Genomic DNA, 22,742 nt, shown 5'->3' on the forward strand with positions numbered 1-22,742 from the left:
GGAGTCTCAGGTAAGACGGTTGAAGAATTGCAAATTCAAGGATTCAGATATACTCAATTCTAAAGAAGAAAATAAAATAAGGACTTGAATTTAAAAAAATAATACATCCTACCTTGAGAGGCATCCAAAAAGCATTCATAGTGTCAGAAGAGTTCAGACAATACTCAGAGATGAGCAAGAAGAGAATCAGCAATCCTTCAGTCACCAGGTATGAGCAGGTAGGAAAATTTTGTTTCAAGAAGGTATCTGAAAGAGAGGACTTTCAATGAGACTGAAAACTAATCAAGAATAACTGAATATTTCAAGCTATTGGGACAGAAATTCAAAGTACTGTTTGCATCACCATCCTAAAGAGATATAAAGATCATAGTCCCCTTAGAAAAGGGCAGATGTGTATAATGTATATCTCCATATACATGTAGAAATATATTTTACATAAAATGTGGATTAAATATGTAACACATATTTTAGATAATATAAAATTGCTTATCAAAGAGTCAGAAAACCAAAATCCCAAAAATCATTTAAAAATGATTATCCAGGGTACTTTAAAAACACTCTTAAAAAGTGATTTGTTAATTGACCATCTAAAAAGACCCTTGCCACATTTAATTTTATTTAACAAATTAAAACCTGATTATTCTGATTGTCCTAAATTTTATTGCATTTAAGTTTCAGAGCTCATTCTACATGAAAAAGAAATCCCGTCTTGCCTGATATGCTACAAGCAAATAAAAGACCCTTCTTTCCTAGAGATCTTTAAAAGCAGACCAAACAACTTAATTTTGAGTTTGGGAGGGAGGCAAGTTTGCGTGGAGGAAGGAGGATCGATTAAATGACCTCTTGTAGGATCCTTGTTCAAGTCCTAGGCCTGATTGAAAATTCCAGCTTAACCAGTTACTGCTTCGCTTAAAATGGAGGCTTGCCCGAGTAGGGACAAAAATAACAGCACACACACACACACACACACACACACACACCCCGCCCCGTAAAATAAATTTTGAAAAAAAATCAAAGACTATAATACCCTTATTTTTAAGAAAAATTAAAAATAAAAACCTCTGATGTGCATTTGTTCTTGCTATGCGCTTGTCACTTCTGCTTCGAAGACTTGGCATCACTTTCCTTACCGTTCATCGGATTTTTTGAGGGGGTCGGGGGGGGGGGGGACGGGGAGGAGTTTGACTCTTGACCCAAGTCTCAGGAGATGTAATAGCCCCTCCACGATCCCCACCGCAAAAGCCAAGGAGGGAAGAGAAAGGGGAGAGCCCGAGTTCCCACCCCTCCCCCCGCCTCGGACCCTAGTCCCAAACCTACCCCCCCACCTTCCCGCAGTGGGGCGACTCCTTCGGCCCCATCCTCATTGTTAGGACGGGGCGAGCGGGGGAGTGGGCTCCAGGCAGGGGCGCCTGCGGCCGTTGCCCCGGCTGGCTTCAGGAGGGGCGGCCCGCGGGATGCAGCTTCCCTTCCTCCCCGCGTCGGTCCGTCCCACCTCGGCTCGGCCTGGCGCCCCGGGCTCTGCCAGGCGCCCCCGGCCCCGGGCCCGGCGCCGGCCCGCCCCCGGGGCAGCCGGGCCCCCCGGCCCCTCGGCCCGCAGCCCGCGGCCCAGGCCTGCGGGTGGGCGCGGGGCGGGGGTCCCGGTGCCCCGCACACGCGTCCCCTCTCCCCCAGCCCAGCCGCTTCCAGGGCCCTCGGCGGCGCCCGCTCCCCGGGCCCTCCGGCCCCCCGCCTCCCGGCCGGGCCGCCCCCTCGGGCTCCCGCAGTTGGGGCCGCCTCCCCTTCCCCACCATCACCCCTACTGACTCGTGCCCCCACCCCCCCGGGCACCAGTGCCAACGGCGGCTCCCCCGGCCCCGGACCTACCTGCACGGCTCAACCAAGCCTAGAAGTGGGGGCGGGGAATCTTCCGCCCTCCTCTGTCTCCCATTGGCCCTTCCGGGGCACATCGTGAGCGCCATTGGCTGAGGGCGGCTGTCCGTCAGGGCGCTGGGGCGGGACAGAGGGGGGAGAGGGATGCTGGTGCCTCGGCGTCTCAGTCTCTGTGTATCTCGCTGTCTCTGTCTCTGTCTCGGCTCTTGGAAACGAGAGACATTTGGACAAGAGGACGGGAAGGGGGCCCGAGGCGGGAGAAATAGAGGAAATAGGAGCCCTGGCAGAGCTTCCCACCAGTCGGCCACTCCAAGCCCCCTACCTCAGTGCCCTGTAGATCCTCTTCTCCATCACCCCCAACCCCGGCCCCTCACCCCTGTAGGTTCCTCATCCAGGAAGCGACGCGATGAAAACTCGAGGCCGGAAGGCCACAGGGGGAGATTTTATGTTTGTGCATAAAATATACACATGCCAATACTTATACATAAAGTCAAACATCTATGGTCACAAGGGCCTGGAGAGGAAAGGGCACTCATCTTACAGACAGGGAACGACTTGAGATAAAGGCAAAAATAAGAAGAATCACAAATCACTCTAAGAACTAGTAACAGTGGTTTCCTTCTGGGAGGGGGAACTGAGTGCCTAGGAGACCAGATGGGAGAAAGACTTGCCTTTCCGGACACATCCTTTTGTATCTTTTGATTTTTGTACCATTCACAAAGATTCCAGGGTTTTGTTTTGTTTTTTGGGGTTTTTTTTTTGGGGGGGGGTGTAATTAATTGATTTATACTTTTAAATAATTCTAAGGCCACAAAACCAGGAGCCATCCCGGCAAAGGTCACCCAGACAAAGTGGGACAACATACAGATGTGGGGAGTAATTTTAGTTTTTAATATGTTCCTTCCAGATATCAGTGACAAAAGCAAGTGGAGGTGTCCCAGAGGCAGCTGGGGTTATGGAATTGGGGAGAGAGTGAGCAATCTGGACTAAGGCAGATTTCCAGTTCTCGCCTTAATACAGTGGTCGTCGCGCTAGAGGATAAACTCCCCATAGAAGTGTAAAAACACACCCATGGTCACAGTCAGGAAGATGAAAAGAAACAGAAAGAGTGTCAGTTAGGTAAGAAAAACACTACATGTTGAAGAAGCATGAAAATTAAGGGAGGGAGGAATATCTGGAAAAATAGACTAATAAAACTGGGAGAACCTCAGGGGCCCTGAGGGTCACCTCAGGGACCCTCTTTAGGCTCATTCAAGAAGAAGGAAAGCCAAGGAAATACCCATAAAGCAGAGTTCTTAACATTTTGAAACCATGGATCCTTTCGGCACTCTGATGAAGTGTATGGACCCCTTCTAAGAGTATTTTAAATGTATAAGAAACATACCTACAAATTCAAAGGAAACCAATTATATTAAAACACAATTTTCAAAATATTTTTAGAAGTGTGATATAGTGAGGCACCTGGGTGGCTCAATGGTTAAAGCATCTGCCTTTGGCTCAGGTCATAATTTCCGGGTCCTGGGATTGAGTCCCACATCAAGCTCCTAGCAGGGAGCCTGCTTCTCCCTCTGCCTATGTCTCTGTCTCTCTTTGTGTCTCTCATGAATAGATAAGTAAAATCTTTTTTTTTAAAAAAAGTGTGATATAGTAATATATGTGTTTTATATTTAATAATAAGATCTAATGGCAGGCCTAATCACCACCATAATTTTGAGGTAGTAGATGAACAGAAATAGTATCTCAAGATAGTTGCAACAACTTTCATATAACAGGAAATTATGATTTCTATTACTGGCAAGATCAGTTACTGCTAATACTACTTAGTTTATTTTCTCTACTCGGAATTGAAGGTGATGCTAATTTTCATTAGACCTTAACACAAATAAAGGCATATTACTTTTCCTGATCTAAGTTCATAAACTTCTTAACCTGTGGATCACAGGTTAAAAAACAATACCCTAGGGTGCCTGAGTGGTTCAGTCAGTTAAGTCTCTGCCTTCAGCTCAAGTCATGATCCCAGGATCACGGGATTCAACAGCATCAGGCTCTACGTTCAGTTCAGGGTCTCCTTGAGGTTTTTCATCCCTCAACTCCACTTGTGCATGCTGTCACTCTATCTCTAAAATAAATAAATAAAATATTTTTTTAAAAACTCTTTATCAGCTAAGAAAAAATATTTTCTCTGCTTAAATCAGCCTTAGAAAATATCTTAATCCAGCTTCATATTTCACACATCTGCAAAATGAGAGGAAAAATAGTACCTACTTCCTACGGTTTTATGAGGATTAAATTAGTTAATACATATAATAGATGTAAAATAGTACCTGACACAGGCTGAACACTCAATTTTTAACTATTCTTCTTCTTATTATTATTATTATATTTTGCATCTTGTAATCCAGGTTATTTCATGAAAATTTGTCGTAAGATTATTTGTATTAATGACATATGTAATAGCAAATAAAAAGCAAAAAGGGGCTAACCCAGAGCACTTGTTTCTCATTTAATGCCTCAAAATTAGAACACTCCACTTCTGCCAGTTACATTTTTGTTCTTCTAATGGGGAAAAAACATCAGTGCTTTCTTAAAAGGATTGTAAATTCAGAAAAATATTTTGGCAATTCATATTACAAAGGGTTAATTTCCATAATTCTGTATCCTAAAGACTTTCTACAAACCAATAAATAAAGACCAGCAATCCTCGTACACTGCTAGTGAGAATGTAAACTAGTACAGCCACTTTGGAAGATTCATATAATCTAAGAAAATTTAAGATAGGCATACCCTATTCCAGCAGTTTCATTGCTAGATATATAAAGAAATGCAGAATTTTAAGTGTGAGAATTACTGTACAAGATTATTCATAGCAGCATTATTCCTCAATGCCCCAAACTGGAAACATCTCAAATGTCTACAGAGGATAAAATGGGGGCCCCTGGGTGGTTCAGTTGGTGGAGCATCTGACTTTTGCTCAGGTCATGATCTCAGGGTCCTGGGATTAAGCCCCATGAGGGGCTCTCTGCTCAGTGGGGAGTCTGCTTCTCCCTCTCCCTTTGCCCCTCCCATTTGTGCGTGCTCTCCCTCTCCTCTCTCTCAGATAAATAAATAAAATATTTCTAAAAGCATAAAATGGTTAAAATGTGGTATATATGTACAATGAAAATTAATAAACTTTGGTTATATTCAACACCAATAATGAATTCTTACAAAGGTAATAATTGAACACACACAAAAGCAAGATACAAAATCTATATATAGTTTGATTCCATGTATATAAAGTTCAAAAACAGGGAAAACTAAACTATATTGTTGAGGGATGCATACGTAGGTGGTAAAATTCTAAGGTAAAGGAAGTGAATACAATAAAAGTCAGGATAGCCAGTAGGGGGCAGACAGAGTTTTGTTTGATTGGGAGTAGGGGTTGTTCTCAGGAGCTGGCAACTTTCTAGTTTTTGATAGGTACACAAGTGTTTGCTCTATACCTATTTGTTCAAATGTACCAAAAAAGTTTTATATATTCTTCTGTGTGTATGTTACATTTCACAATGAAAATATTTTTTTAAAACAGCATCTCTTTAGAAAAATGGACAAAAGGATGACAACTTTCACAAAGAAGAAAGTAGTCAAGGCTCTTAAACTAAAGATGCCCAACTTCTCTAAAAGACATGCATTTAAAGCTCATGATTTTCATCTAACAGGTCACGAAGATAAACAACATTTGCTAACACATTGTGTTGGCAGTGGAGGAAGAAATATCTATTTTCATATATCACTAGAGAAAATATAGGTTGTTCCAATATTTATGCAGGACAATTAGGCAATAGCCATCAAAATTATAAATGCAAATACCATTTAATTCAGCAATCCTATCTCTAGATATGTATTCACTTATTCCCCAAATAGTTATTGAGTACCTGCTATATAACAGGCACTATTTTATGCTCTAGAATTTAACCTACTGATATATTCTCTGAAAAGTCTGGAAACATGAGACTGTTTATTTCATTCTTATCATGGAGTGGTTTATGATGAAGAAGGCTTAAATCTCAACCTGAGAACATACTTATATCAGAGCAAATTATATAAAATGAAAACAGTGTAACAAATATTTTCCTTATTTTCAAAATTTTAAATAATCTGTATAAACATGGTTATCAGTTTGTTTTTAATTATTTATAATAACAAAAGATGAGGAAAATAAAAGTTAAGGGCACATCATTATAGAACTGGTTAAATAACTTATGAATTGAATCCTGCTCTGTCACCATGGCAGGCTTCATTGGCATGTCACCTGTGCAAGCACAAAAGGTCCCACACTCAGAATGACCACCCCCCCAACACACACACACACATACACACACACATACACACACACACACACACACTCTGCTGCTGCCATTTTGAAACTCTTAACAATTTTACTTTTGAACTTGGGTTTCGTCTGTGAAGTATGATGGGGCAATGAAGCAAATGCACGAGCAGAGGAGATAGGCACAATTAAGTGTCATGATTCCTTGCCATCCCATTCACAAATAGCATTGGTGATGCCCCACGAACACAGAATTCTGGCGGGCCCATGATGCATAGGAGCTCGACAAAACTCAGTGAGTGCAACATAAGTGTGTTATGGGGCACCTGGGTGGCTCAGTTGGTTAAGCGTCTGCCTTTAGTCCAAGTCATGATCCCAGGATCCTGGAATGGAGCCCCATATCAGGGATCCTTGCTCTGCAGCGGGGGACTTATCTTCTTCTCCCTCTGCAGCTCACCCTGCTGGTGCCCTCTGTCTATCAAATAAATAAATAAAATCTTGAAAAAAAGATAAGCGTGTTACATGTATGACTGAATAAGCCCTGAGAAGCCATGCTTTCCATTTAAACTAGAACGTGCTCCAAAGCCAGAATGAAGACATAGTCTAAGAAACATAGAAGACAAAGGACCCATATCATACCTTTTTTTACTGGTGTTACTGATATTACTTCTCTGTATGAGCCCATTGCTCATGCTAAAAATGATGATGCAGAAGGAAAAGGCAGACAAGTCAACCCCAAGTTCTTTACCCTTTAGTCCTTCCTTCCTCTTCAGTAAGTGGAAAGCAAGGTATTGGTAGAATGTGTGTGCATCAAGAAGAGAAATCAAAACATTTGAGTTAATTTTTCCAGAGTCCCCACTGTCCTGATAAGAACAAAATACATGTGCAAATACAAGCTACAAATTATATAACTTCTATGGTTCAACATAGAAGCTAAATGTCTTTTAAAATGGCATTGTACAATATAAAGATGGATGGTAAAATTCACACTAATGATTTAAATTTTTAATTGTTCCTTACTTACATGACATTGCAGATGAAAAACACCATGACAAGTGAAGACAGAGACCATGAAAGAAAAGACTTTATACATTTTAGTACCTTTAATGGTATCTCTTTTCTGCTTTTTGAATAAAGGGGTTCACATTTTTATTTTGCACTGAGTTCCTCAAATTAGATAGCTGGTCCTGTCCATTGCTTACGAATTTTGTGACATTGGGCAAGTTATTTAAATGCTAGGAGTCGGGCAGCCGGGGTGGCTCAGAGGTTTAGCGCCGGCTTCAGCCCAGGTCATGGTCCTGGAGACCCGGGATTGAGTCCCACGTCGGGCTCCCTGCATAGAGCCTGCTTCTCCCTCTGCCTGTGTCTCTGCCTCTCTCTCTCTCTGTATCTCTCATGAATAAATAAATGAAATTTTTTAAAAAGATGCTAGGAGTCTCAGGTATCATCTCTGCAAAATGGGATTTAATAATCATACCTATTTTACAGTATTGCTGAGAAGATTAAATATGCTGATTAAAGACGTTTAGAATAGTGTTTGGATACTACCTATTAAATGTTATCATTATTGCTATGGTTCTATTAACAAATATACAATGGAATAGTATCCAGCCATTAAAAAAAAAAAAAAAAGAAGTCCTACCTACATGTCCTGCTAGAGAGTTACCTCTGAAATATGTTAAGTGAGAAAAAAAAAAGTATCAAACAATGTCTATGACATGATTCCATTTGCCGAAGGAGGGAGAGGAAAAAATGTCTCTACATATATACCTGTATATTCTTAAAACATGTTCCTGGAGGGATACACAATTAAATAGCACTGGTTGCTTCCAAAGAGAGGAAAACAAGCTGCTGGAAGATGAGGTAAGAGGAGAATTTTTCTCTCTTTAAGCTTATGAACCATGCCAAAGTGTCACTCATTCAAAACAAAATAAATTAAGTTAAACATTCTAAATGTCTTCTCTATTTTATTTTGCACAATGCACTGCCAGTGGCAGAAATATTTCTTAAAAATTTAAAAGGAATACACATAGGTACCTAATGTGGCATTCCAAAGTAAGAACAGGAGTTTAAATTCTAAACTACAGTATCTAAAGTAAATTTGGGCTTTTCATTCTTTTTTTTTTTTTTTTTTTAAGTTTCCATACACAGAAAGCTGTATGGTACTTTACAGAGCAACAAGAGAAAAATCTTTGTGAATAGGCAGAGCTGGCAAGGTTAAGGAGCCGGTGCTAATCCCAGATGAGTTTGTTTGGCACTGGATTGGGGTACCTAACCCCTGCTGGGTTCTGTGCTGGAGAAGCTGCAGCGAGCGGAAAAACCAAATTCCGTCCTGATCAAGTAATTACACCACTCTGTATTGAGAATTAGAGTGCTGGAGGTTCCGGGACCCATGGGTGCTTTTTTAGGGAGGCAAGCAAATTCTGTCCCCAAGTTTTATTACCCTACCAATTGCCTCTGGATCTTTTTTTTTTTTTTTTTTTTTTTTTTTAGGATTTTATTTATTCGTTTGACAGCGAGAGACACAAGCAGGGGGAGCTGGCAGGCAGAAGGAGAGGAAAAAGCAGGCTCCCCGCTGAGCAAGGAGCCTGCCGTGAAGCTTGGGCTGGATCCCAGGACCCGAAGATCATGACCCGAGCTGAAAGCAGACACTTAACAGACTGAGCCATCCAGGTACCCCGCCTCTAGATCTTAGTACATAATAATAATGGCTTGTGGTTTTTAGTCAAAGATGACACACCTGAACCATTATCAAAAAGATCTGTTCCTTAACTTTGTTGAATCCATTCACCTGCCTCTGTGGGGCTCACTGGGGTCAATTAGTCTGTGAACCTCAGGAGTAGGGGTGTGATTCAGGGCCATGTAACTCCTCAATCACAGTAAGTTCCAAAGCAGTGGTTTTACTGTGTAGGATCTGAGTCAATTTTTTAAAGTAATGTCTACACCCAACATGGAGCTCAGACCTACAACCCTGAGATCAAGAGACAAATGATCCACCGACTGAGCCAGCCAGGCACCCCTGAGGCAAATATTTAATGACTGCATGTGTCAGTTTCCTCAACACTGATATCTTGCTCCTAGGGCAGTTGTGGAGATTAACACAGGTCAAGTCTTGCACATAGTAGGTGTTCAATGTAGGCTGACTGATGCTGGTGTTGTTCAGGTCTTAGGACTCTGGCTGTCCGAACTAAAATATGAGAGATAAGATTCCGAGTTGCACACACTGGCCCTATGCCATTCATTTGTATTCATTTTCCTTTATATCACTTATGGTCATTTCCTTTTATTCCTCCTGTCATCAATCTAGTTAAGAGATCATTCGGCAATGATATTCAGTAGGGCTGGAATAAAATGCAAGTAGATTTAGTATATATCGACTCCTTTTATTCTTGAGTAATAGCATGGGTCACTGGGTTCTCCCTCATGAATCCCAGGAGCTGACTGCTGCCTGCTTTTAGCAATTAGACTTCTGTCCATCTCAACCTCAATAATCCTCACAAATATCGTTACTGAGCACCTGCTATGTGTCAGGCCCTGCCGAGGCCCTGCCATGCAATGGGAAGACAATGCCTTCAAAGTTTACACAAAGATGGGGAAGACGAGACTAGGCGAAGCCAGTAGAATGGGATAAGGGCTGAGATAAAGAGAACTGTGGGCCAGAGGAAGGGAAGAACTGGGGGAAGCATATGCAAAGCCCAGAGGATGAGAGACAGCAACTGCTTTCTGGAAATTGAGTGCTCAGTATGGCAGAAGCATCACATTCAAGAAAAGGAAACCACTTGAAGACATTAAGTTGGATGAGTGGTTCTCAAACTTGAATGTGCAGAAAAGCACCTTGTTCAAACAGCCTCCTGGGCTTCATCCCTACAGATTCTGATTTAGTAGGTTGGAGCGAGGGCTGTCCTCTGAGAAGCAGTGATCTAAATAAGAAGGGTAGGGGCAGCCTGCAGAGAGCTTGAGTATTAGGCACAGAGGGGTGTGCTTTCCCCCTCAGTCAGGGAGGGCGGGGGGGTCCCTGAGGAGGTCAAGCCTGTAGGACACTTGGTCGCAGTTACCTTCTAGGAAAATCACTCTGCACATAACGTTGAAAGAAAGCAAGACCGGGGTCAGGGAGAGGAGTTGGGGGCTGCTGCAGAACACTCGGCGGAGAAATCACAAGAACCTGAAACAAGACATTGTCCTCGGTTATCCCTTGACCTGGGTAGCAGCGGCTCATACATTTGTCCTTAAATGTTTTTGATGAATGTCACTTAGGGAGCAGCCTCCACTTCGGGAAAATTCTGAGTTAGGGGAAGTAAGCCCTTCGAGCCAGTCCTTCCTGGAGACACAAGACAGGTGAAAACCCAGAAACCACAGTTTTTTTAGAGGAAGGTCCATTCTGCTCCCTCCGGCACTGGAGCCCTGCAGAGGAACGCAGGCCGCGCCCTCTAGGCAGCAGCACTGAGCCCCGCAGCAGAATAGGAGACCACGAAATTCTCTTACCAAGATCCAGATGTTTCTTTCCTCCCTCCTTTCCGTAAAGATTTATTGATTTATTTTTTTAAGGTTTTATTTATTTATTCATGAGAGACACACAGAGAGAGGCAGAGACCCAGGCAGAGGGAGAAGCAGACTCCACGCAGGGAGCCCGATGTGGGACTCGATCCCGAGTCTCCAGGATCACACCCTGGGCGGAAGGCAGATGCTCTACCGCGGGCCACCCAGGCGTCCCTAATCGATTTACAGACAGAGAGAGCGCAGGTGCACGCCTGAGCTGGGGGAGGGAGGAGGGAAAGAACCTCCTGCGGACTGCGCTGAGCACGGAAACGGCCTCCCTCCCAGCAGCTCCATCCCACCACCCTGAAATCCTGACCTGAGCTGCGATCAGGAGTTGGAAGCTCAACGGCTGGCCTGGCCAGAGCCACCCAGGCGCCACCAGATGTTTCTTTCCCTTGACTGAGCCACTGGCCCGGCTGATTCGTCTTCAGTTCCAGGAAAGTGGATTCTGATCATTTTTTGCTTGTATTCACTGCTTTGGTCGAGGGACAGACTTTTGGGGTTTCCTACTCTGCCATTTGTACCAGGGTCCTCGATCATGTTTTGTAGTTTCCAGGGTACAAGTCTAGCACTTCTTTGGCTAGATTTTTTTTTTTTAAGATTTTATTTATTTATTCACGAGAGATGGGGGTGGGGGGGAGAGAGCGAGAGAGAGCGAGAGAGGCAGAGACACAGGCAGAGGGAGAAGCAGGTTCCATGCAGGGAGCCGGATATGGGACTCGATCCCAGGACTCCAGGATCACGCCCTGGGCCTAAGGCAAGTGCTAAACCGCTGAGCCAGCCAGGGATCTCCGACTAGATTTATTTTTATCACTCACTGTTGTTGTCGTTGTTTGTTGCTATTTTAAGATAAATTGTTTTCTGCATTTCGTTTCCAGATTTTCTCATTGTTTGAGTGTGTAGAAATACACTTGATATTTATGTATTGATCCTACTACCTCACTAAACTCATCTGTTAGTTCCAACAGCTTTGGGATTTTTTTTTTTTCCTCAAAGAGAAGGCATGAGCAGGGGGAGGGAAAGAAGGAGAGGGAGAAGTAGACTCCCCACTGACTGCAGAGCCCAACTCAAGGCTGGATCCCAGGACACTGAGATCATGACTGTAGTGGAAGTCAAAAGCCCACCCGACTGAACCACCCAGGAGCCCTAGCATTGGGATTTCAACGTACATGATCATGTTGCCTGCAAATAAAAATAATTTGACTTCTTTCTCCACCTTGTATACGTTTTCTTTCTCTCTCATGCTGATGACCCTGACAGAAGCTGCACTACAACGTTGAATAGAAGCGGCGAGAGGGGGTAGCTTCATGTTGTTCCTGGTCTTGGGAGAAAAACTTTTGGTCTTTCACCTTAAGTATGCTGTCCATTGTGGGGTTTTCATAGATACCCTTTACTGAATGGAGGAAATTTCCTTCTAGCCCAAATCCATTGAGTGTATTTGCTTTTATTTTGTGCATTTAAAATGGTATTTGAAGAAGGGATTCAAAAGCCCTGTGAGATTGTCAAAATACTCCATGGCACAATTATCTTTGAGGGCCTCTGCTCTATGGCAATACCTTCTGGGGTTGAGTGGTGGCTATAGGCCAGGCCTGAGCTTCTCTAGTTTGTCACAGTCTCTACCATTCCCTATAATATCTTCAATACTCAGGTACTATGGACTGAATTGTGTCCCTTCAAAATTTGTATGTTGAAGCCCCTAACCCCCAATGTGACTGTATTTGAAAACAGAAGCTTTTTAGAAATAATTAAGGTTAAATGAGATCAGAGAAAGCTAAGGTCCTGATCTGATACGATTAGTGTTTTGATGAGGAAAGACAAGAGGGATCACTCTCTCTCCTGCCATGTGAGGACCCAATAGGAAGATGGCCATGTACAATCCCAAAAGAGAATCCTCACCAGAAAGCAAACCCTGCCCGAATCTTGATCTTGGATTTTCCAGGCTCCAGACCTGAGAGAAAATTAATTTCTGTCATGTAAGCCACCTAGTCTATGGTACTTTGTTATGGCAGTGGAGCTGACTAAGCCTTGGGTCTGCATCACTCAATATTTGGCGACATTCTAGTTTGTGACCACGCTCCTGGTATAAGTGATCGTGAAGCCAGGACTAATTAGGAAGGAAGAAAATCAAGATGGGTTTTCTTTTTGTTTTTTTTTTGTTTTGTTTTGTTTTGTTTTGTTTTTAAGACTAATAGGAAGATGGAAGAACTAACTGAGGAAATCAGAGTAAGGAAGTAAGAAAGCTGGGAGAATGAAGGTTATGGGACAAAGAATTGAAGCCTGGGAACCAGAGTTTGATAGATGGAGCAGGTCCATGGGCAGGGAAGCCCTCTTGCATGATCATGGCTGGAAGTGCTATCAATTTGAAGATTATTAAGAGTTGAAGAGGCTGAGGGAAGATGAAGCAGGGAGGTTAATCCTAGCCAGGGTGATGGAAAGAAAGATACGAAGGTGCCCAATCATAAACTAGGGACCCAAACAGTAAAGTACCTTGAAGCCGTGGCTGGGAGGTTGGTGGATGAAGGAGTCAGGGTAGAGAACAGGGTCTCATAGCTAGATGACATGAGCCTCAAAAGGAAGAGACTGTACATGAGGGTGGAGGAGCAAAGACACTGGGCAGCTGTGAGGAGCTTACAGGAATCCTGCCCTCCTTTCTACAGGATTCTTTCCATGCACACAAACCACATAATCAAATAAGCTTCTTATTCTCTAGAGACAATGTCCCTTAAGGCAAAGACCATTCCTTGTTTTGCTCTTTTGTGTGTGTTTATACACATTTGCTGATCACAAAGTCCTAACCTAACTGTATGTTTCATCATTTCTTTTGTTGTTCTTTAATTTTCACAGAAGGGGAATGATACGAAGCAGGGAATAAAATGTGGCTTCTTAGCATTGTGACAATCAAATATCCCATTTTTTAAAACAGTCTATATGTTAGGTATCCAGTGCCTTGTTAAAAGCATGTATTATGGAATATATCCTGAAGATTCAGTTTGCATATATGTTATTTTTTTAAATAATATCTTTGGAGTGATCTACTAGGAGAGGCTACTATGTTTTTGAGATTTTGATTAGAAACTGGAGTTCACAAAGATCAATCTTTTATGTCTCCTTCATTCTAAAATTTCTATCACTGTTCATTCAGGGGCTAAGGGAGAGCCTAGGTCAATCTGAGAAACAGGAAAGCTTTTAGTATATTATGATTTTTTTCCTCCAGGATAAGAATTGTCTTAAAAAGAAACATCTATTTAAAATATAATACATATACAGAAAAGTGTTATATGTACAGATGAGCAAATATTGATAAAGCAAATACCTGTCTAACCAAAATCAATCAGTATTAGCACCATGAAAGGCTGTTGGATTGTCTTCTGGGTCACAATACTCTGCCTACTCCTGTAATTACTATTCTCTGACTTCTGTAATAAATATTTTTCTTGCTTTTTTTTTTTTAATAGGTTCCACATCCAGCATGGAGCGCAACATGGGGCTTGAACTCACGACCCTGGGATCAAAAGACCTGAGTTGAAATCGAGTTGGACTCTTAACTCTTAACCACTCAGATGCCCCTTTTTCTTGCTTTTGAAAGACTTGTGTCAATATGTATGTACCCCTAAACATAGTTTAGTTTTTGTCTTATAATAGATTTCTAATGTATGATTTTAATATTTTATCTTGAAATACCAGAAAGTTGAAAATAATACAAAGATTTCCTATCTATTTTTTAAAGATTTATTTATTTATTTGAGAGGCAAGGGGAAGGGCAGAGGATGAGGGAGAGAGAGAATCTGCAAGCAGACTAGACTCTGTGCTGAGCATACAGTCCTATCTGGGGTTCAATCCCAGGACCATGAGATCACGACCTGAACTGAAATTTAATTGACTGAGCCACTCAGGTGCCCCATCCCATCTATTTTTATTAAGGTCCCTCGAATGTTAACATTTTACAAAGCTTGCTTCATAATTTTCTCTCTGTGCACACAGACACACCTAAAGATCTTTTTTCAGAACTATTCAAGAATAAATTGCAGACATAATGCTCCTTTACTCCTAAATACTTTTTCTAAATACTAAAAAACCCTAAATATTATTTTCTAAAGATAAGTCTGTTGTCTCGTATGATACTACCATTATCTAAATCAAGAAAATAACATCGACACTATTATTTAGTCTTTAGACCCTATTAAAATTTTGCTAATTGTCTTTATAGGAAAAGAACATTAGGGCAGCCTGGGTGGCTCAGTGGTTTAGTGTTGCCTTCAGCCCAGGGTGTGATTCTGGGGGCCCGAGATCGAGTCCCGCGTTGGGCTCCCTGCATGGAGACTGCCTCTCCCTCCGCCTGTTTCTCTGTCTCTCTTTCTCTCATGAATAGATAAATAAAATCTTTAAAAAATATGTATTAAAAAATTCTGGCCCAGGATCTGATCCAGTATCATGCATGGCATTTACTTGTCCCTTTAGTTTCCTTTAATCTGGAATGCTTTTTTAGTCCATCTTGGTCTTTCATAACTTTGATACTTTTGAAGATTACAGGTTTTTTATTATGTACAATGTCCCTCAATATGAATTTGTCTTGGGGCACCCGGCTGGATCACTTGGAATAGCATGCAACTCTTGATTTCAGGGCTAGGAGTTTGAGCCCCATGTTGGGTATAGAGATTACTTAAAACCAAAATCTTTTTTAAAACTGAGTTTGGGGCAGCCTGTGTGGCTCAGCGATTTAGCGCTGCCTTCAGCCCAGGGCGTAATCCTGGGGACCCGGGATCGAGTCCCACGTCGGGCTCCCTGCATGGAGCCTGCTTCTCCCTCGGCCTGTGTCTCTGCCTCTCTCCCCTGGTGTCTCTCATGAATAAATAAATAAAATCTTTAAAAAATAATAAAAAAATAAAAATGAGTTTGTCCCCTATTTCCTCATAATTGTCCCATTACAGAGATGAATTTTGATCATGTGGTTGAGGCAGTATTTGCCAAGATTCTCCACTATAAAAATATCCTTAAAAATATTAATTTAGGGGCACCTGGGTGGCTCAGTGTTGAACAACTGCCTTTAGCTCAGGTTGTGATCCCAGTCTGGGGATTGAGTCCCATATCGGGCTCCCTGCAGAGAGCCTGCCTCTCTCTCTGCCAATCTCTCTGTTGTCTCTCATGAATAAATAAATAAAATCGTAAAAATAAATAAATGAATAATATTAATTTAGGGGTGCCTGGGTGGCTCAGTTGGTTAAGTGTCTGTCCGCCTTTGGCCCAGGTCATGATCTCAGGGTGGTGAGGTACTTCAAGACTATGTGTACATTCAGTTTCTCAATCAATCTGCCTTTTAGTTTTAGTATTCATTGATCATTCTGGCTGCAAACAACTATTACTATGGTGGCTCCCAAATAGTGATGTATGTCATTTTCTTTTCTTTTTTTTTTTAAGATTTAATTTATTTATTTAGGAGAGAGAGAGAGCACGAGTGAGCAGGAAGAGAGGGAGAAGCACACTTCCCATCAAGTGGGGAGCCCAACATGGGGCTTGATCCCAGGATCCCGAGACTGAGAACTGAGCCAAAGGCAACTGCCCAACTGAGCCACCCAGGTGCACCTGTATTCTTTTTTGAATTCTTTTTAAAAAATTGCTTTTAATTTAGGTATAGCTGACACATAATTGTTGAAATATTACATTAGTTTCAGGTGTACAACATGGTGATTCAACAAGTTTATACATTATGCTGTGCTCACTACAAGTGTAGCAACCACCTGTTACTATTCGAGGCTATGACAGTATCATTGACTATATTCCTTATGTTGTGCCTTTCTTCCCTGTGACTTATTCATTTCTTACCTGGAAACCTGTATTTTGCACTCCTCTTCACCCATTTTGCCCATCCCCCTGCCTCCTGTATTATTTCGTTTCTTACTTTTCTTGTTTATAAGATTCATCTTTTTGTGCATAATTCTAGTTTATATCATTCTAATGTTTGAATTATACCACCATTTATTTATCACTTTATTGTCGATGAACATTTAGGGTGTTTATACCTTCAGTCAATTAAAAAAATTCTGTAATGGATATTTTATACATAGAACACAACTGCTTAGGGATCCCTGGGTGGCGCAGCGGTTTGGCGCCTGCCTTTGGCCCAGGGCGCGATCCTGGAGACCCGGGATCGAATCCCACATCGGGCTCCCGGTGCATGGAGCCTGCTTCTCCCTCTGCCTATGTCTCTGCCTCTCTCTCTCTCTCTCTCTCTCTCTCTCTGTGACTATCATAAATAAATAAAAATTAAAAAAAAAAAGAACACAACTGCTTAGGGCTGAACTGTTAAGTATGGGAGGCTCTAGCTACATGTATCTATTGAGCATTTCGAATGTGGTTGGTCCAAACTGAAATGTGCTTTAAGTGTAAAATACACACTACACTTCAAAGACTTAATATGAAAAAAGTAAAATATTTCATTAATATTTAAATTGATTCTATGTTCCTTTAATATTTTGGATACATTGGGTTAAATAAAACATATAAAACTTCTTTGTTGAGAAGAAAGAGAATTGCTTCATTGAAGGTCACTTTTCCTTCTTGGGACACCTGCATCCAGTGGCCGCTCAACATGGTGGGCAGGGGATAGATATGAAGGCTTGTCTCCTTGCCCCAATTCAGGACAACTCTAAAGGCCCACCCAGTATGACAGTTATAAAGATTTTTAAAGTATGCCTTATTTCTGCCCCCTAAAAATGAACTCGTTTTGAGTTTTTTCCACCTCGCTTTGTCAAAGTATAAACATGGTTTTCTTAAAAAATGTCATAAGTGTAATTATGTAAAACTTGTTTTTGAATATATTTTTGAGAAAAGTTTCTAAAAGGTGGAGAATATGTTTTTACTTGGAAATTGAGTAAACAAGATGTTTGTATTTGTTAGAACGCTTATGGAATTACTCGGAAGGATCTATGGGAAGACTCCTGGCTACTGAAGCTCCACAGCTCCCCTAGTGAATGTTTCGTATAAATGTCTGACCTCAAGGGAGTCTGTAGTGAGCAGAACATCAGTCTCCCATTACCTCTCATGGAAGGTGTCAAATTGAATTGACAGATCAGATTGTTAGGTAGCTTCGATCTCCTTGTGCAGATTGGAGGAAGAAAATTATTTTTTTTAAAAAAAGATTTTATTTATTTACTCATGAAAGATACAGAGAGAGTGGCAGAGACACAGGCAGAGGGAGAAGCAGGCTCTATGCAGGGAGCTCAATGGAGGACTCGATCCCAGGACCTGGGATCACGCCCCGAGCCAAAGGCAGATGCTCACCACTGAGCAACCCATGTGACCCAGGAGGAAGAAAATTCGGCTCACAGAGGCTTCCATATTGGCTGGGAGTCTGCAGAAGCTGAGGTAGAGAAGGAAGTTTCCTCAGGTGAGATTACATATCTCTTTCACCCATGTGCTAACTTTCTCCCTGCTTAACTCATTGAAGGGAAAGAATGGAAATACTGCACTGAACAAATGTGAGGTCTTCAAGAACTTCTCTCATATTGCCTACGCTTTGACGTCCTGAATCTAAGGGTCCTGGATTCAACCTTGAGTTAATGCTCCTAGAAAATCCAGCTTCGGAACTGCCCAGAGTCAGCTGAGTCCTTCATCAAGACTTTACCATAGCTCTTCTCCCTTTGTTCAGTCTTGCTTCCTTTGCTTCTCTTCCATGGGTGTTGATCTCAAGAGCATTCTCTCTCTCTCTCTCTTTTTTTTAAAGACTATTTATTTATTCATGAGAGAGAGAGAGAGAGAGAAAGAGAGAGAATCAGAGACACAGGCAGAGGGAGAAGCAGGCTCCATGCAGGGAGCCCGACGTGGGACTCGATTCCAGGTCTCCAGGATCAGGCCCTGGGCTGAAGGCGGCGCTAAACCACTGAGCCACCCGGGCTGCCCCCCCCCAGAGCATTCTCTAATTTAAAAAACTGCACCAAAATAAGGGTACAAATGAAGGATATGGAAGGTATTGGATTCAGGAAACAAGAGAACCATCACAAAGGAAGAGCAAAGGGAATCTCTAGGAGGATGGTAAAGGGAGATCTAATGGTGACAGCTACTGACAAACAGAATGTAACCAGTCCAGACAGAAGCAGCTCTGAAAGGTACTATAAGAAGTCGAAACTGATGGAATAACTGATAGAGTCAAACATTTTGAGAGGAGATTTAGACAAATGGTAGAGTTTGGAGTTGAATTAATGATAAATATTTAAAAGCTTAAGGGGTACCTGGGTGGTTCAGTCTATCTATTAAGCTGCCTTCGGCTCAGGTCATGATCCTGGGGTCCTGGGATCGAATCCTGAGGGAGCCTCTAGCTCCCTGCTCAGCGGGGAATCTGCTTCTCCCTCTCCCTCTGCCTGCCGCTTCCCCTGCCTGTGTTCTTTCCTCTCTCTCTCTCTCTTTCCCTCTCTCTGTCAAATAAATAATTTTTTTTTAATCTTAAAAAAATTTTTTTAATGAGAAATGAGGCAAACAATTCTAGGGAAAACACACAATTTTTTTTTTAAGGTTTTATTTATTTATTCATGACAGACACAGGCAGAGGGAGAAGCAGGCTCCATGCAGGGAGCCCGAAGTGGGACTCGATCCTGGGTCTCCAGAATCAAGTCCCGGGCTGAAGGCGGCGCTAAACCGCCGAGCCACCTGGGCTGCCCCTGAGCCACCTGGGCTGCCCCGAAAACACACAATTGTACAGGGAAGGAAATCATAGGTTGTCATATGGCAATTTTTAAAAAAATATTTTATTTATTTATTCATGAAGGACACAGAGGAGAGAGACAGAGGCAGAGGAAGAAGCAGGCTCCATGCAGGGAGCCCCACGTGGGACTTGATCCCGGGTCTCCAGGATCATGCCCTGGGCCGAAGGCAGATGTTAAAGCGCTGAGCCACCCAGGGATTCCCCATATGGCAATTTTTGAACAGCGTTTAAAAAGTTATGAAATTCTAAACTGTGAATATTATTCTAACCACAATTACAACTATATTGAAGGGAGAATGGGAAACTTGTGTGTTCAGGGAGAAATAAGGGAGGAAACAGAAATCTTTATTTTCCTTCATATGCAGTCCACAGATAACTCCCAACACTGTAAAATCAGATGTTGTCATTGGAGAATCAAGATAAATATTAAGAGAAACTGGCAAAAGTGGTGAAAGTGATTCCCTTTGAGGAAGAGACTGCTCTTTTTTTGCAATTTTGAATTTTCTCACTAAGTAAAAATATATTTTTTAAAAAGAAAACATAAATTTGGGCACCTGTGTGGCTCAGTCGGGTGAGCATCTTCTTGGGCTTGCGTCATGATCTCTGGGGAGGCGGGGGTTCCTGGGATGGGCCCTGACACGTCAGACTTCCTGATGAGTAGAGTCTGTTTCTCCCTCTCCCTACGCCCCTCTCCACTGCTGCTTGGGCTCTCTCCCTCTCTAAATAAATAAATAAAACTAAAAAAAAGAAAAAAGAAAACATAACTTGCTTTAGGAAGGTTTATTGCAAATATATAGGATAGTTCAACATGTAGCAATGTTATTTACCACAGACTAAAGAACAAAAAAAACATGATTTAACCCCCCCATTCTTTTTAAAATTTTTATTTATTTATTCATGAGAGACATACGAGAGAGAGAGAGGCAGAGACACAGGCAGAGGGAGAAGCAGGTTCCATGCAGGGATCCCGGTGTGGGACTCGATTCCGGGACCCCAGGATCATGCCCTGAGCTGAAGGCAGACGCTCAACCACAGAGCCACCCAGGTGTCCCTAAAACACCCCTTTTATCTGGAAATAATTTCAAGCTTCAAAAAGTTGCAAAAATACAAATAGTACAGGGGCTCTGGCTGGCCCTGTTGGTAGAGCATGTGTTTCTTGATCTCAGGGTGGGTGAGTTCAAGCCCCATGTTGGGCATGGAGCCTACTTAAAAATAAAGAAAAAAATATCTGGTACACATATATATAGTACAAAAAACATTCTTGGGCAGCTCAGGTGGCGCAACGGTTTAGCGCCGCCTGCAGCCTAGGGCGTGATCCTGGAGACCCAAGATTCAGTCCCACATCGGGCTCCCTGCATGGGGCCTGCTTCTCCCTCTGCCTGTGCCTCTGCCTCTCTCTCTGTCTCTATGAATAAAAAAAAAAAAATTATTTACCCAGATTCACCTATTGCTACTATATACTTATTTGCTCTCCTTTTCTCTTTCTCTGCACACACACACATACTTCCATATACGTGTCTATAGATTTAATTATATCTACCTATATACATAATTATATATATGTGTCTATGTATAGTATATTCCTTTTTCCGAGACTTTCATGGGTAAATTATAAATATCATGGCCCTTTAACACTTAAATACTTAAGTGTGTATTTCTTAAAAATAGGGATATTCTCTTACATAACAACAGTTCATAAATTTATAATACTTTATTATACTATACATATTCTGTTTTTAAAGTTTTATTTATTGAAGTAATCTCTACATCCAACATGGGGGTCAAACTCATGACCCTGAGATCAAGAGTTGCAGTCTTCCGACTGAGCCAGCCAGGCACCCTTACCATACATATTCTAAATTTGTCATTTGAGGGCAGCCTGGGTGGCTCAGAAGTTTATCGCCACCTTCAGTCCAGGGCCTGATCCTGGAAACCCGGGATTGAGTCCCACATGGAGCTCCCTGCATGGAGCCTACTTCTCCCTCTGCCTGTGTCTCTCCCTCTCATGAATAAATAAAATCTTTTAAAAAAATAAATAAATTTGTCATTTGATCTCATGATGTTCTTTAGAGTATTTTTTTCCCTCCAGGACAGGGTCTAGTCTAGGGTCAGTTATTGCATTTAGTTGGCATATGTCTTTTTTTTTTTTTTTTTTTTAGTACCATTGACTATATTTTCTATCCTGTACCTTTTATCCTTGTGACCTATTCATTCCATGACAAGTGTGGACTTCCCACTTCTCTTCACCTGTTTTGTCCATTGCCCAGTCCGCCTCCCCTCTGGCAACCCCCAATCTGTTGTTCTCTGTATTTATGGACCTGTTTCTGCAGGTGTCGTGTCTTTAATCTCTTTTAATTTGAAACATTTCCACAGACATCTTTTATGACATGAACATTCTTTTTTTTAAAAAAAGATTTTTTTCAATTTATTTATTCGTGAAAGACATACACCCAGAGAGAGGGAGAGACACAGGGAGAGGGAGAAGCAGGCTCCACGCAGGGAGCCTGATGTGGGACTCAATCCCAGGACTCCAGGATCGTACCCTGGACCAAAGGCAAGCACTAAACTGCTGAGCCACCCAGAGATCCCTGACATTAACATTCTCGAAGAATATCTTTCCTTACCCCTGGTGCTTTATTCTGGTTTTTTTTGTTTGTTTGTTTGTTTTGTTTTGTTTTTGTTGCTGTTTTGTTTTGTAATCAACAACACAAAAAACAGCAGGTGTTGGCAAGGATGTGGAGAAAAGGAATCCTCCTTGCACTTTTGGTGGGAATGAAAACTAGTGCAGCCACTCTGGAAAACAGTATAGAATTCTTAAAAAAAAAAAAAACGTTTTGCTTTTTAAAATAATATATTCTTGGGGCACCTGGGTGGCTCGGATAGTTAAGCGTCTGCCTTCGGCTCAGATCATGATCTTGGGGTCCTGGGATTAAGCCCCCCTCCCCTTCAGGCTCCCTGCTCAGTAGGAAGTCTGCTTCTCCCTCTCCCTTTGCTCCTCCTGGCCCTACCTCCACTTGTTCTCTCTCTCTCAAATAAATAAATAAAATCTTTTTTAAAAGTAGTATTTTCTTTATTTTGTATTTGTCCAAGGTTTCCTTTGTTTAAATTAAGATCATGCATTCTCTGCTGGAATACTGTATAGATGACATGGTGTCTCTTTCAGGATATTGTACCTGGAAGCACACATTATCTAGCTGTCCTTCATTGGATGTAATTTTTAGTATCCAGTTGAGGAACTATCCAATTTCTCCACTGCTGATTCTTCTTTCTCCTTTACAATGAATAAACCGTGTGGGGGAAACAATTTAAAACCATGCAAATATAGTGTTTGTC

At 42.0% G+C, this 22,742-nt stretch overlaps 1 protein-coding gene across 5 annotated transcripts in view; it reads right to left on the minus strand.

Moving 5' to 3' along the window:
• The window catches only part of KANSL1 (KAT8 regulatory NSL complex subunit 1), a 185,893-nt gene extending 183,967 nt beyond the window's left edge, over window positions 1-1,926 (minus strand). Inside the window, exons 1-2 of one of the 5 annotated variants that reach the window (XM_035721191.2) lie at window positions 1,864-1,926; window positions 113-246 (exon numbers count right to left, since the gene is read on the minus strand). The gene's annotated coding sequence lies outside the window, so the exon portion shown is untranslated. Of the gene's footprint in view, window positions 1-112; window positions 265-1,059; window positions 1,452-1,863 lie in introns of those variants that run through there. The other 4 variants (XM_025436764.3, XM_035721190.2, XM_025436765.3 and 1 more) reach the window with 4 other exon arrangements.
• Between the last annotated feature and the right edge of the window lie 20,816 nt (window positions 1,927-22,742).

The sequence above is a fragment of the Canis lupus genome, chromosome 9 (genome assembly GCF_003254725.2).
Source record: "Canis lupus dingo isolate Sandy chromosome 9, ASM325472v2, whole genome shotgun sequence".
Taxonomy (NCBI): domain Eukaryota; kingdom Metazoa; phylum Chordata; class Mammalia; order Carnivora; family Canidae; genus Canis; species Canis lupus.